The sequence below is a fragment of the Phyllobates terribilis genome, unplaced genomic scaffold (genome assembly GCF_046119375.1).
Source record: "Phyllobates terribilis strain yellow unplaced genomic scaffold, ASM4611937v1 Scaffold_391__1_contigs__length_1789467, whole genome shotgun sequence".
NCBI classification, from domain to species: domain Eukaryota; kingdom Metazoa; phylum Chordata; class Amphibia; order Anura; family Dendrobatidae; genus Phyllobates; species Phyllobates terribilis.
This window is the reverse complement of record NW_027363151.1, coordinates 1,637,338-1,651,632: the sequence shown is the minus strand read 5'-3', so window position 1 is coordinate 1,651,632 and position 14,295 is coordinate 1,637,338.

Sequence of the window (14,295 nt, the reverse complement as noted above, 5' to 3'; positions counted from 1 at the left end):
CAATACGTTCTGACGTATAGCCTGGGCCAACGAGATCCAGAGGTGGGGCAAATCACGCTGGAGGAGTGGTCTCAGATCAGGGACCTATGCACCCTTCTGCACAGTTTTGAAATGGCGACGAAGATGTTTAGTGCTGACGATGCCATTATCAGCATGACTATTCCGGTGATTTACATGCTGGAGCACATGTTAAACAGAATTCGGAGTCAGGTGGTGGCACAAGAGGAGGTGGAGGAAGTAGAGGAGGAGGAGTTGTATGCGGAAGGGCTAACATCTGCAAGGTCCAGACGGTCGGCAGCACCAAGGCGGCAGGCATGTGAGGGTGGGGGAGATGGTTTTACCAGGGCGCATGGTAGCAGCCAAACTAGTGAGGAAGGTGCAGGAGCCCAGGAAGAAGTGGAGGACGAACTGATGGAAGACTCATCAGATGAGGGAGACCTTGATCACATTTCTGTTGTGCGAGGTTGGGGGGAGAGGACAGAGGAAGGAAGCATGATTGTTACCTCGCCACCAACACAACAGGGACTTGGTGCTCCTGGATGCGCAACACACATGAGTGCCTTCTTGCTGCACTACCTGCAACATGACCCTCGAATTGTGAGAATTAGAAATAATCCTGACTACTGGGTTGCCACACTGTTAGATCCCCGGTACAAAAGTAAATTTGCAGAAATTATTCCTGCCATAGAAAGGGATGCACGCATGCAGGAGTATCAGCAGAGACTGCTGCAGAATCTTACATGTGCTTTTCCACAAAATACCAGTGGTGCACGTAGTGAATCTCACAGTTCCAACTTGCCAACCGTGGGACCGTCAAGTGTTCAGCACTCAAACCGTAACAGAACCACAGTATCTGCTGGTAACATCAATTTTGCGGAATCATTTCACCACTTTTTTAGCCCATCCTTTGCAAGGCCACAGGAGACAAGAAGTCTGACACATAGTCAACGCCTAGAGACGATGGTACAGGAGTATCTCCAAGTAAACATTGAAGCCATGACTGTCACTGGACCCTTGCTCTTTTTGGGCTTCCAATCTGGATAAATGGCCGGAGCTAGCCACTTACGCCTTGGAGATCTTGTCATGCTCTGCAGCCAGCGTTCTGTCTGAACGTGTGTTCAGCGCTGCTGGTGGTGTGCTGATAGATAAGCGCACGCGGCTCTCCACTGATAATGTAGACAGACTCACGTTCATAAAGATGAACAAATCATGGATCCGAAACGACTTTTCTACCCCTGTGTCATCCTGGGGAGAGTAAAAGCTTGATGATTGGTTAAAATCACCCTACCAACCGTTTTAAGCTTTCAAATTACTAATCATGTTTATCTGTATCTTGGCTGGAAAATAATTTGGGCTTTGTAGCAGTGTGCAGCACTGATTCTATTAGGCCATCTATAATAAGCTCCACCAGATTTAAAATTACTAATCATGTTTATCTGTATCTTGACTGGAAAATAATTTGGGCTTTGTAGCAGTGTGCAGCACTGATCCTATTAGGCCATCTATACTAAAGCTTCACCAGATTTAAAATTAATAATAATTTTTAGCTGCATCTAGCCCGGAAAATAATTTTGGGGCTCCGAGATGCGCAAGACACATAAGTGCCTTCTTGCTGCACTACCTGCAGCATGACCCTCATATTGTCAGAATTCGAAGTAATCATGACTACTGGGTTGCCACACTCTTAGATCCCCCAAACTTTTCGATCAACCTTTTCATTTTAATAAAGACCAAAAAAATGGTCATTTTTGAAATTATAAGCATTAGCAGGTTGTTAGAAGCTGAAATCAAACAGTTTTCAACTCAAAACTTTATTCTAGGTGATGTTACATTTTCACATAGGACCCCTTGTTCGAAAGGAGCTTCTGAACTCTCTCGTCCATTGAATTTGTCAGGTTTTGGATGGTTTCTGCTTCAATTGTTTTGCATGAGGACAGAATACCCTCCCAGAGCTGTTGCTTAGATGTGAACTGCCTCCCGCCATCATAGACACTCCTTTTAATGATGCTCCAAAGGTTCTGAATGGGGTAGAGGTCAGGGGAGCATGGGGGTCACACCATAAGTTTGTCCCCTTTTATGCCCATATCAGCCAGAGATGCAGATGTTTTATGTGCAGCATGAGATGGTGCATTATCATGCAAAAAAATGATCTTGCTGTGAAATACACGGTTCTTCTTCTTGAACCATGGCAGGAAGTGCTGTTTGAGAAAATCCACATACATTATGGAGTTCATCTTTAGCGCCTTCAGGGATCCTAAAGGGGCCGACAATCTCTCTCCCCATGATTCCAGCCCAAAACATTACTCCACCTCCTCCTTGTTGGCGCTGTAGCCGTGTTTGCGTGGGGTGTCCATCAACCAGCCATCCTCCACTCCATCCATCTGGACCATCGAGCGCTGCACGGCACTCATCCGTGAACAAAACAGTTTTGAAATCAGTCTTCATGTAATGTTTGGCCCACTGGAGCCGTTTCTGCTTGTGTGAAGTGGATAGAGAAGGTCGACAGGATGGCGTATGCACAGCTGCAAACCTCTGAAGGACCCTGCATCTTGTTGTTCGTGGGACGTTGGAGGCACCAGCAGCTTCAAAAACTTGTCTGCTGCTATGACAAGGCTTTTTTGCCGCTGCTCTTTCAACCTGACGTAATTGCCTGTAGGAAAGAGTCCTCAATTTGCCCTTATCAGCACGCACACGTGTGTACTGTGAATCAGCTACATACTTCTTGATTGCCAAGACACTTCATCCTGATCATCGCACAATGTTGATTGTAGTCATGCCTTGACCTAAACACTCCACAATTTGTTGCTTCTCAGCAGCCGACACATCCTTTTTCTTTCCCATTTTGGCAGAAAATGTAGGCTGCTTAATAATGTGAGACAGCCTTCTTAAGTAGTCTTGCCTTTCATTGGACACACCTGCCAAACTAATTAGCACAGGTGTCTGCAATTGCTTACAGTGATATAAAGAGCCCTGGCACACATCACCATCAATGAGTTTAACTGACAAACAAACAAATTCTTCCCTTATCACTCCTAAACACTTTTTGCATAATAATTTGGAACACAGTGTACATGTGCTTTTCCACAAAACACCAGTGGTTCACGTAGTGAATCTTACAGTTCTAACTTGCCAACCGTGGTCTGTATGGAGTTGTTCAATAAAGGGCCCAAAATTAAGATAACATAGATGGGAGAGGTCTCTATGAATAGGAATTCCTATGTATTTGATACCCTGTGAGGGCCAGGCAAAGGGAAAGTTGGACTGGATGGAATCCTATATGGATTTGGGGAGGGAGACATCGAGGGCCTCAGACTTCGCTGCATTGATTTTAAAATTTGACCATGTAACAAAGTGATCTATTTCAGCCATAACAGCATGGATGGATATATGTGATTGAGTGATATATACTAGGACATCATCAGCAAATAGAGAGCACTTGTACTCGGTGCCTCCCACCTCAATCCACCTAATATTGGGGTTATGGCGAATTGATGAGAGCAGGTGCTCCGTCACTAGGATGTATAAGAGAGGGGACAGAGAACATCCCTGCCTTGTCCCATTGGTGATTGTGAAAGGTGATGAAAATGTTCTGACGCGCCCCCTGGGCCTTGGGACACCCGGAGCCGGACCCTTTTTGGTGGATGCTGGTGGTTGTAGTCTCCGTGGCGGCGGCCCGGTTCCGTGGCTCAGGGCGGTCAAACCAGTGGCGGAACTATTTATGTGGTTTTGATGTTTAAATGTCCGACTACGCCACCCGTGGATTGCGGTCAGAATGAACCGCCGCTCCAGGGCAGACCGCTGAGGCTGGTGTTGTGGGTGCAGCAGAGCGTAGCATAACTCCCCACGGGAGGAGTATAGCCTCAGGGCAGTGTATGCGGAGGATGGGGGTGATGGTGCAGGGCAGCAGCAGTAACGACACGGAGTCAGTGATGCAGTCCAGGGCCTTTACTCACAGTTCTTATTATCCAGACCACGTCTGCAGGTAACGGCTGCCCACGTCGTACTGTGCTCACCAGGTGAGGGGCTCAGACAACTCCCAGATAACTTTGGAGCACTTCACAGGACCCCCTTTGTGTGTCCTTTGTCTGGCCTTTCTTACCAACCCTTCTGTCTGGCTGCCTCGGGCCTCCTCTTGGTAAACTTGGCGCCAGTTTCCCTGACCCTATGTGGTGCCTTCCTAGCGGGTGTAGCGAGGGGCTGCGCCACATAAAATGTCACAGCCTCCTGTTTCTAGCTGAGGGTCGTTTCCTGCCTCCACTAGTTTCGGGGACCGGTCTCCCCCTTTGGCCTGACCCCTCCACGCAGGTGGATTCGGGCGTGCGGTGGCGACTCGCCCGTCCGCACCCCTGGGATCCCTTCGTTCCTCGTTCCTGGAGCCTTCTCCGCTCCTCTTCCTTCCTTCTCCCTCTTCCAGGCCTGGGCCTCTGTTACTAGGCCCGCCTCCGGAGCAGAGCTCATGCAGAGCCCCTGCTCCCTGCCACTTCTGCTCAGACTTCTCTGCACTGAACTAAGATGGTGCCCACCTTTTATACTCCCTTCTCAATGCACCCAGGAACTGCTTCCTCCCTGCTCCTGCACTACAGGGTTCCCCTTCCTCAGTGTTCCCTCCCCCCACTCCAGCCAGGGACAGGGACTGTCGTGCCCATCTCAGGGGCATATTGGTCGCCCTGCCCCACGGCAATGTGGTGTAATGCATGCAGGTGTCGGGTCCTGATCCACACTACATCCTTACCTGAGAGTGAGATATCACACCTCTGGGTGAGGTGCAATACCTCTGTAGCAACCGAGCCCTCAGGGTGCTACAGTTCCATTTATCTTCAGCCTAGGTGACGTATTGTGATACAGGGCCGTGATTTTGGCTATAAAAGGGTCCCCTAGACCCCTACCCCAAGCTTTTTAAGAGAATCATATATGGCGTGCCAGGAGACTCTATGGAATGCTTTCTCAGCATCCAACGAGAGTATCTAATTACAAATTTTTAACTGCATCTAGCCCAGGAAATATTTTGTGCCTAGTAGCAGTGTCTGCTAGTCAGCGGATTATCCCGGCTGTTAAGCAAGCTACACCACCTGTAGTTTGGACACTTAATTTTTTCAAAGGAAATGCTTTGGGACCACGGGATACTCAGTGAAGAGCATCAGGAGGCACCCCAAGGCATAGGGGCTGGGACTGGCAGTAGGATGCCTTGCGGTGGACAGCCGAGCTCGATCCTTATAAAAGCTTTTTAACTGCAGCAGCTTTAGTGGACGCTACTGGAGCTGGAATTACGCGGCTGCTGGCATGAGACTTGCCCTCCAATAGATCCTTGTAAATGGATTTAAAGTGTATTCATTCAAATTAGAGAGACAATTTAAATTAAAAAGCTTAGAGCTGCCTCCACCACAGGGGGGCTCGCTCGACCCACCAGCGGACAGGCACCAGTATTGGGAGAGGGGGGCTGGCCGTCAGGGTTCACCGCGGCTCTGGCACAAACCCGGCGACGCGGAGGTGGCACGGGCAGGAGCGGACTGAACGTGTCGGCTTCTCACTTTTTGGATTTTAGAAGGGCATGACATGCCTATATCTGTGTCTCCCCCTCCTTTTACTCCTCCACCTCTTTTCTTTTCGCATGACTATATGTACTTGTCACTTTTCCATGTGTTAGTTGTGTCTTCTGAGCAGTTTGTCAGCTTTTGGACACCTTTGAAGGTGTTTTCTATGTATTTCTATGTGTTTTTGTTTGCCTGCCATTGGTTTTAACGGTGTTCGAAGGTGTTCGACGAACAGTTCGACGAACAGTTCGGCGAACACACGGGTGTTCGACGAACCGAACCGAACTCGAACACTACGGGGGTGGCTCAACACTACTACTAACCCAACCAGTAGCACCCAGCTTTTGCCGGGCACCCACAGAGAGGACGTAGCGGCAAGTTTAGGAAGCTAACCGAGTGCAGTGAGGTATGTGGCCAGGTGACCAGATTGTCAAAAAAAACATCACAGAAAAAGAAAAAAACAGCCTTACCAACACCAGGTCAGATCACCAAAGCACAAGCCGGTCGCGGCAGACTCCATGATAAAGTCGGGGGCCGCACAGGTGCAAAACAACGCCTCCATGAATTGTCAAATATGTGAGTGGCTGTGTAGCATCAACATTGCACACAAATGCAGCCTTTGGTGATCTGACCTGGTGTTGGTAAGGCTGTGACCTGATTGTCCCAACCTGGATTCTTCAAAACGTTTTTGAGGGTTAGGTGATGGTTAATTGAGCAGATCTGAATTCTTCCAGCTAGGGCTGTGGTCCCTTAAGCTGGCATCCTGTAGAGTCTCTGTCTGGGGAACAGAAGCAGTCCCCCCCCCCCTTCAATAGGTCACAACTATCCTTCAGGCCATCATCCACAGGTCCGGGGGAAGGTGAGATGTGGTCAACTCTCATTGTTTGAGTATTTAATCAATCTGCATAGTTTGTCCTTCCCTGCTTGCAAGTAAACAAGTTGCCTGGACTGATACAATGGTAGCAACATATTAGCAAAAATCAATTGTTCAATGACCTGCGTTCCTGTCATCCAAGGATAGCAAGACAATATGCTGAAACAAACGTCAACTCAAGAGTCAACGTTAAGGCTCATATAACAATGGCCTATGTTTCTTGACCCACTGAACAAACATGTCCGGCCTAATGAAGAACAAATGCTGTGTTGTCACATTGGGGAATATGAGAAAATCACTGATGTTTAAAAGTTGTACAAGAGCTCAGGAGCGAAAGTGCGATAGGGACTTATCCGGTATGAAATAAAATATTTTTAACAGGGTTATGCTAACCTGGTATGGCTGTATTCACAAAACAGTTATCAAGACGTGGGTAATCAGCTGCTGCAGATCCACAGGTTGTCAGACCAAACCAAAGTAGATGGAGGAAAAACATGGATGGTCCAAGCTGCTGGTAGATTGGTGAAAGGATCAGGATACACAGAACTGTATTAATTGCCGTTTTATTATCGACACCTTTCGAAGTTGACACTTCTTAAGGATATAACCACATGTAGACACATATAACAGTCAGACAGCTTTATAAGAGGGGCATTCAAATAATGGCGCCAAAGAGGCCCATGATGTGTCAAAGTTCACCTTTTACCGTTATGACAACTCTGAAAAACCAAAAGCTGATGAAAATCTGATCCAAAACACTGAGGAAAATAAGACTGGATTGTTAAGTATGAGAAAAATCACTGACGTCTGAATGAGGCCCTACACTGAAAAACCTGTGAGCTTTTACAAAGCCTACCTGAGATAAAATGGAGGATGCTCGGTTTTCATCGGGTACAATGGAAGATGTGCTCTATTTCAGTGTACCTCAGATAAAATGGAGGAGGCTCTCCCGGTGTACCTCAGGTAAAATGGAGGAGGCTCTCCCGATGTACCTCAGGTAAAATGGAGGAGGCTCTCCCGGTGTACCTCAGGTAAAATGGAGGAGGCTCTCCCGGTGTACCTCAGGTAAAATGGAGGAGGCCCTCCAGGTGTACCTCAGGTAAAATGGAGGAGGCTCTCCCGGTGTACCTCAGGTAAAATGGAGGAGGCTCTCCCGGTGTACCTCAAGTAAAATGGAGGAGGCTCTCCCGGTGTACCTCAAGTAAAATGGAGGAGGCTCTCCAGGTGTACCTCAGGTAAAATGGAGGAGGCTCTCCCGGTGTACCTCAGGTAAAATGGAGGAGACTCTCCCGATGTACCTCAGGTAAAATGGAGGAGGCTCTCCAGGCGTACCTCAGGTAAAATGGAGGAGGCTCTCCAGATGTACCTCAGGTAAAATGGAGGAGGCTCTCCCGGTGTACCTCAGATAAAATGGAGGAGGCTCTCCCGGTGTACCTCAGATAAAATGGAGGAGGCTCTCTTAGTGTACCTTAGATATAATGGAGGCTCTCTACTGATGTAAAACCAGCTCACCATAAAAGCCAGTAAAGTAAATAATATAATTAAGTGTAGGAGGCTCTCTTTCCTTCTTTGAGCACCTCAAATAAAATCTCTCTGTTTCCAATTGAAAGAAAGAAGGAGGCGACGTAACTTGGCTCTGCTCCGTACGCCTAGTACACGCGCGGCTCCGCTCCGTCCGCCTCGTACACGCGCGGCTCCGCTCCGTCCGCCTCGTACACGCGCGGCTCCGCTCCGTCCGCCTCGTACACGCGCGGCTCCGCTCCGTCCGCCTCGTACACGCGCGGCTCCGCTCCGTCCGCCTCGTACACACGCGGCTCCGCTCCGTATTCCTCGTAAACGCGCGACTCCGCACGCCTTATACACGCGCGGCTCCGCACACCTCGTACACGCGCGGCTCCGCACGCCTCGTACACGCGCGGCTCCGCACGCCTCGTACACACGCGGCTCTGCTCCGTACACCTCGTACACGCGCGGCTACACGTGCGGCTCGGCTCCGTACGCCTCATACACGCGCGGCTCGGCTCCGTACGCCTCGTACACGCGCGGCTCGGCTTCGTACGCCTCGTACACGCGCGGCTCGGCTCCGTACGCCTCGTACACGCGCTGCTCGGCTCCGTACGCCTCGTACACGCGCGGCTCGGCTCCGTACGCCTCGTACACGCGCGGCTCGGCTCCGTACGCCTCGTAAACGCTCGGCTCGGCTCCGTACACCTCATACACGCGCGGCTCCGCTCCGTACGCCTCGTACACGAGCGGCTCGGCTCCGTTCGCCTCGTACACGCGCGGCTCGGCTCCGTACGCCTCGTACATGCGCAGCTCGACTCTGTACGCCTCGTACACGCGCGGCTCGACTCCGTACGCCTCGTACACGCGCGGCTCCGCTCCGTACGCCTCGTACACGCGCGGCTCGGCTCCGTACACCTCGTACCCGCGCGGCTGCGCTCCGCACGCCTCGTACATGCGCGGCTGCGCTCCGTACGCCTCGTACACGCGCGGCTCTGCTCCGTACGCCTCGTACACACGCGGCTCTGCTACATCCACACTGTAAACCCCTCCTGACCCCACACATAAACTTTAGCTCATCCAGCACCATGACAACCAGCACAGCAGAGTCCTGCATCCACTGAGGCCCCAGATCATGTGACCCCTGACTCCTCCCCTCCTGTGACCTCATCACAGCTCCTATGCGCACAGAGCAGCTATATATGTGGTGGCGGCTCTGCAGTTGGAGGTATGTGGTGGCAGCTCTGCAGTCAGGGCTGCCACCAGGAATTTCGGAGCCCCATACTGTCAAAATTTTCAGGCCCCCTTGAGACTCTGCCCAGGCTCCACCTCCATCCCTCGAACCTTCTACAGTCCCACCGCCTACTCTTGGAAAAACTCCACTTCTGCACCCCGTCCTCAACAATCTCACAACAGTTCCCAGTGATCACCAGACCACATAACGTGGGGGAAAAAGTATTTAGTCAGCCACCAATTGTGCAAGTTCTCCCACTTACAAAGATGAGGTCGACCTGTAATTGACATCATAGGTCGACCTCGACTATGAGAGACAAAATGAGAAAACAAATCCTGAAAGTCACATTGTCTGATTTGTAAAGAAATTTTTTTGCAAATTTTGGTGGAAAATAAGTATTTGGTCAATTACAAAAGTTCATCTCAATACTTTGTTATTTATCCTTTGTTGGCAATGACAGAGGTGAAACGTTTTCTGTAAGTCTTGACAAGGTTGGCACACACTGTTGCTGGTATGTTGGGCCATTCCTCCATGCAGATCTCCTCTACAGCAGTGATATTTTGGGGTCTGTCGCTGGGCAACACGGACTCTCAACTCCCTCCAAAGGTTTTCTACAGGGTTTAGATCTGGAGACTGGCTAGGCCACTCCAGGACCTTGAAATTCTTCTTACGAAGCCACTCCTTTGTTGCCCTGGCGGTGGGATCATTGTCATGCTGAAAGACCCAGCCACGTTTCATCTTCATTGCCCTTGCTGATGGAAGGAGGTTTGCACTCAAAATCTCACGATACATGGCCCCATCCATTCTTTCATGTACACGGCTCAGTCGTCCTGGTCCCTTGGCAGAGAAACAGCCCCAAAGCATGATGTTGCTACCCCCATGCTTCACAGTAGGTATGGTGTTCTTTGGATGCAACTCAGCATTCTTTCTCCTCCAAGCACGACGAGTTGTGTTTCTAACCAAACAGTTCAACTTTGGTTTCATCTGACCATATAACATTCTCCCAATACTCTTCTGGATCATCCAAATGCTCTCTAGCAAACTTCAGACGGGCCAGAACATATAACGACTTAAGCAGGGGGAACCGTCTGGCACTGCAGGATCTGAGTTCCTGGCGGCGTAGTGTGTTACTGATGGTAGCCTGTGTAACGTTGGTCGTAGCTCTCTGCAGGTTATTCACTAGGCCTCCCCCTGTGTGGTTCTGGGATTTTTGCTCACCGTTCTTGAGATCATTTTGATCCCACGAGGTGAGATCTTGTGTGGAGCCCCAGATCGTGGGAGATTATCAGTGGTTCTTGTATGTCTTCCATTTTCTAATTATTGCTCCCACAGTTGATTTCTTTACACCAAGCTGCTTTGATCTTCACCATAGTGGAGTTTGGAGTGTGACTGTTTGAGGTTGCGGACTGGTGTCTTTTATACTGATAACAAGTTCAAACAGGTGCCAGTACTACAGGTAATGAGTGGAGGACAGAGGAGCCTCTTAAAGAAGAAGTTACAGGTCTGTGAGAGACAGAAATCTTGCTTGTTTGTAATTGACCGAATACTTATTTTCCACCAAAATTTGAAAAAAAAAATTCTTTCCAAATCAGAGAATGTGATTTTTAGGATTTGTTTTCTCAATTTGTCTCTCATAGTTGAGATCTAACTGTGATGTGAATTACAGGCCTCTCTCATATTTTTAAGTGGGAGAACTTGCACAATTGGTGGCTGACTAAATAGTCTTTTTTCCCCACTGTACATAGCCAGCAGCTTTTGTTTTGGCCAAAAATTTTTAAAACCACCACCACGATAAGGTAGACTCTTCTGGCCGGGCCCTACTCTATTCTAACCTATTATAATTTTCTTAAAGTACCCAATACTCTTTTTAGGTATATTTTTATTTATTTTTCTTTAAGGGAATGTGTCATACACATTTTTTAAAATGACCAATAATACCACATGCAAGGATCAAATACCACCACACCATGACCGGACCACATATTACCACCACATAGTGACCGAATAATACCACATACAAGGAATACCACTGCACCATGACCAGACCACATATTACCACCACATAGTGACCGAATAATACCACACAGAAGGGACAAAAAATGCCACACCATGACCAGACCACATATTACCACCACATTGTCACCGAATACTACAATACTGATCATTAATAAAAAAAACATAATACTAATATTACCATAAGTGCCATTATACACCGGAGCTCTGTACATGGTATACAGTGTATAATGTAAGTATACAGGTAATATAGTGATCATCAGTGACATTATACACTGGAGCTCTGTATATAGTGTCAGTGTACAGGTAATACAGTGATCACCAGTGACATTATACACAGGAGCTCTGTATATAGTGTCAGTTTACAGGTAATACAAGGATCACCAGTGACATTATACACAAGAGCCCTGTACATAGTATATAGTGTCATTGTACATGTAATACACTGACTCACCAGTGACGTCTCTAGTTGAAGTCCTTCATCTTCACTTTTCTCCTTCATCCAGCACAGATCACCATCACTTCTTCCAGCCAGGACTTGTCTTTGAATAAAATAACACAGTTATGTAGAGCATATTCCCCAACTTCTACATTGCACAGCTGAATACAGACGTGCACCCACCATTAATATATAATTAGTCATTATGCAACCCACCATTCCAAACATAATTGTAATCCATCCCTGCGCCCCAAATAACTGTAAATAGCCACTTTCCCCACCTAATAAATATGTCAATTAATTAGAGCCTGTACTCTTTCCCAGAATTTATTACCAGTCACACTCCTGCATCCGCAACGCCCCCCACTCTGTACCTCCTGCTCCCCAATTCATTATATTTACATGCACCCTCTGCCCCAATTCATTATTTCCTGCTCTCCCCACCCCCACCCTCTATTCATCATTTACTCTCCCTCATCCCCCATTCACCATTTGCTTTCCCCACCCCACTCCCAATTCATCATGTGCTTTCCCCACTCCCATTTTTCAATCCACCATTTGCTCTCCCCACCCCTAATTCACCGTTCGCTCTTCCCACCCACCACTCCCAATCCACCATGCGCTCATCCTCCCCCCACTCTCAATCCTCCATGTGCAGCTCACCCCTCCACTCCCAATTCCCCATGTGCAGCTCACCCCCCCCCCACTGCCAATTCCCCATGTGCAGTTCATTCTCCTCACCACTCCCAACATTCCCCCCACTTCCAACTCATCATTATGTGCAGCTCATCCACCCCCCACTGGCAATTCCCCATCACGTGCAGCTCATCCTCCCCTACTGCCAATTCCCCATCACGTGCAGCTCATCCTACCCACACTGCTAATTCCCCATGTGCAGCTCATCCTCCCCCACTGCCAATTCCCCATGTGCAGCTCATCCTCCCCCACTGATAATTCCCCATGTGCAGCTCATCCTCCCCCACTGCCAATTCCCCATGTGCAGCTCATCCTCCCCCACTGCTAATTCCCCATGTGCAGCTCATCCTCCCCCACTCCAAATTCCCCATCATGTGCAGCTCATCCTCTCCCCACTCCCAATTCCCCATCACGTGCAGCTCATCCTCCCCCACTGATAATTCCACATGTGCAGCTCATCCTTCCCCACTGCCAATTCCCCATGTGCAGCTCATCCTCCTCCCACTCCAAATTCCACATCATGTGCAGCTCATCCTCTCCCCCCTCCCAATTCCCCATCACGTGCAGCTCATCCTCCCCCCACTGCTAATTCCCCATGTGCAGCTCATCCTCCCCCACTGCCAATTCCCCATGTGCAGTTCATCCTCCTCCCACTCCAAATTCCCCATGATGTGCAGCTCATCCTCCCCCACTGCTAATTCCCCATGTGCAGCTCATCCTCCCCCACTGTCAATTCCCCATGTGCAGCTCATCCTCCTCCCACTCCAAATTCCCCACCATGTGCAGCTCATCCTCCCTCCACTCCCAATTCCCCATCATGTGCAGCTCATCCTCCCCCCACTCCATTTAATTTTTTTTTAAAAAATAAAATTGTCATACTTACCCCACATACGATCCCTGCAGCATCCTGGCGCTCCTGTTGCGACGAGGAGATGCACGCCGCCACCGGGTCCTCCTGACTCCTGAAGTATGAAGGAGCTGCTGCAGCGGCGCAGCTTCAGTAAGGAACTCGGTGCCAATATGTGCGCCGTCTAAGGCGGTGTGCGCCCCAGTGCTCGGCACTTTATTACAGCATGGAGTGCCGTGCATGGAGCGCCGTGAGCATACGCACAAGAGGGGGGCCCTGACTAGACCCGGCCCCTCTCTGTACTGCTGCTCACGGGGCCCCAAACAGCAGTAAGGGCAGTGATGCCCTGATGGCGGCCCTGTCTGCAGGTGGAGGTATGTGGAGATTCCCCATTATTGTCTCTCAGAATTTGCCATTATTCACACTATGCGTCTATTTTGTGTCTGTTTTTTTTGCATGGTGAAATAAATCATCCCTCTGATTGACCGCTGGCTGCTGGCAGGAAGGCAGCAGGGAGGCAGCTGACAATCAGTGTGATGTCGTCAGTCAAGTCCCATCAAGAAAGCAGAGCCAAAGAGAAGCCGCTGCTCCGTCTACGTGACTCATTAGAAGCCGCAGAGTCACTGGCAGGAGCAGTCCGTCACCGCTCTGTTCCCGCAGACATTGAGGAAGGGCAGGCAGGCAGTTAGGAACTATCTGCCTTTTACTTCTTCTGCCCATAGTTATAAAAATAATATAGTCCTGGATAAACTCTTTAACACACAGATATCATCCGTGGACAGGCTGTTCTTTTTCGTGGACCTATTCACTTGAATAAGCAAGTTTAGGGCAGGACAAGAAAATATCCCTAAATAATCTACTATGTCCGTGTTCACACCACGAGTGCAGCGTTCAGGCCAAACCTCCTCCGGTCCTCAAAGCGAAGCTCATTAATGGCCGCCATAAAAATCCACTTCTTCTTCCGGCATCATCCAGGATCAGATCCACAGATTACTGCTTTATACCGGAATCAGTGATTGTATTATTACATAGAATTATTGGTGACGTTACATCTTCTCATCTTCTTCTCATTCAGGTCTCTACAATATCGGATCCTCTCAGTGAAGATCTTCTATATAAGAGAAGTTTCCTGTCAAAGGTTGATAGGGAGCGAGACAA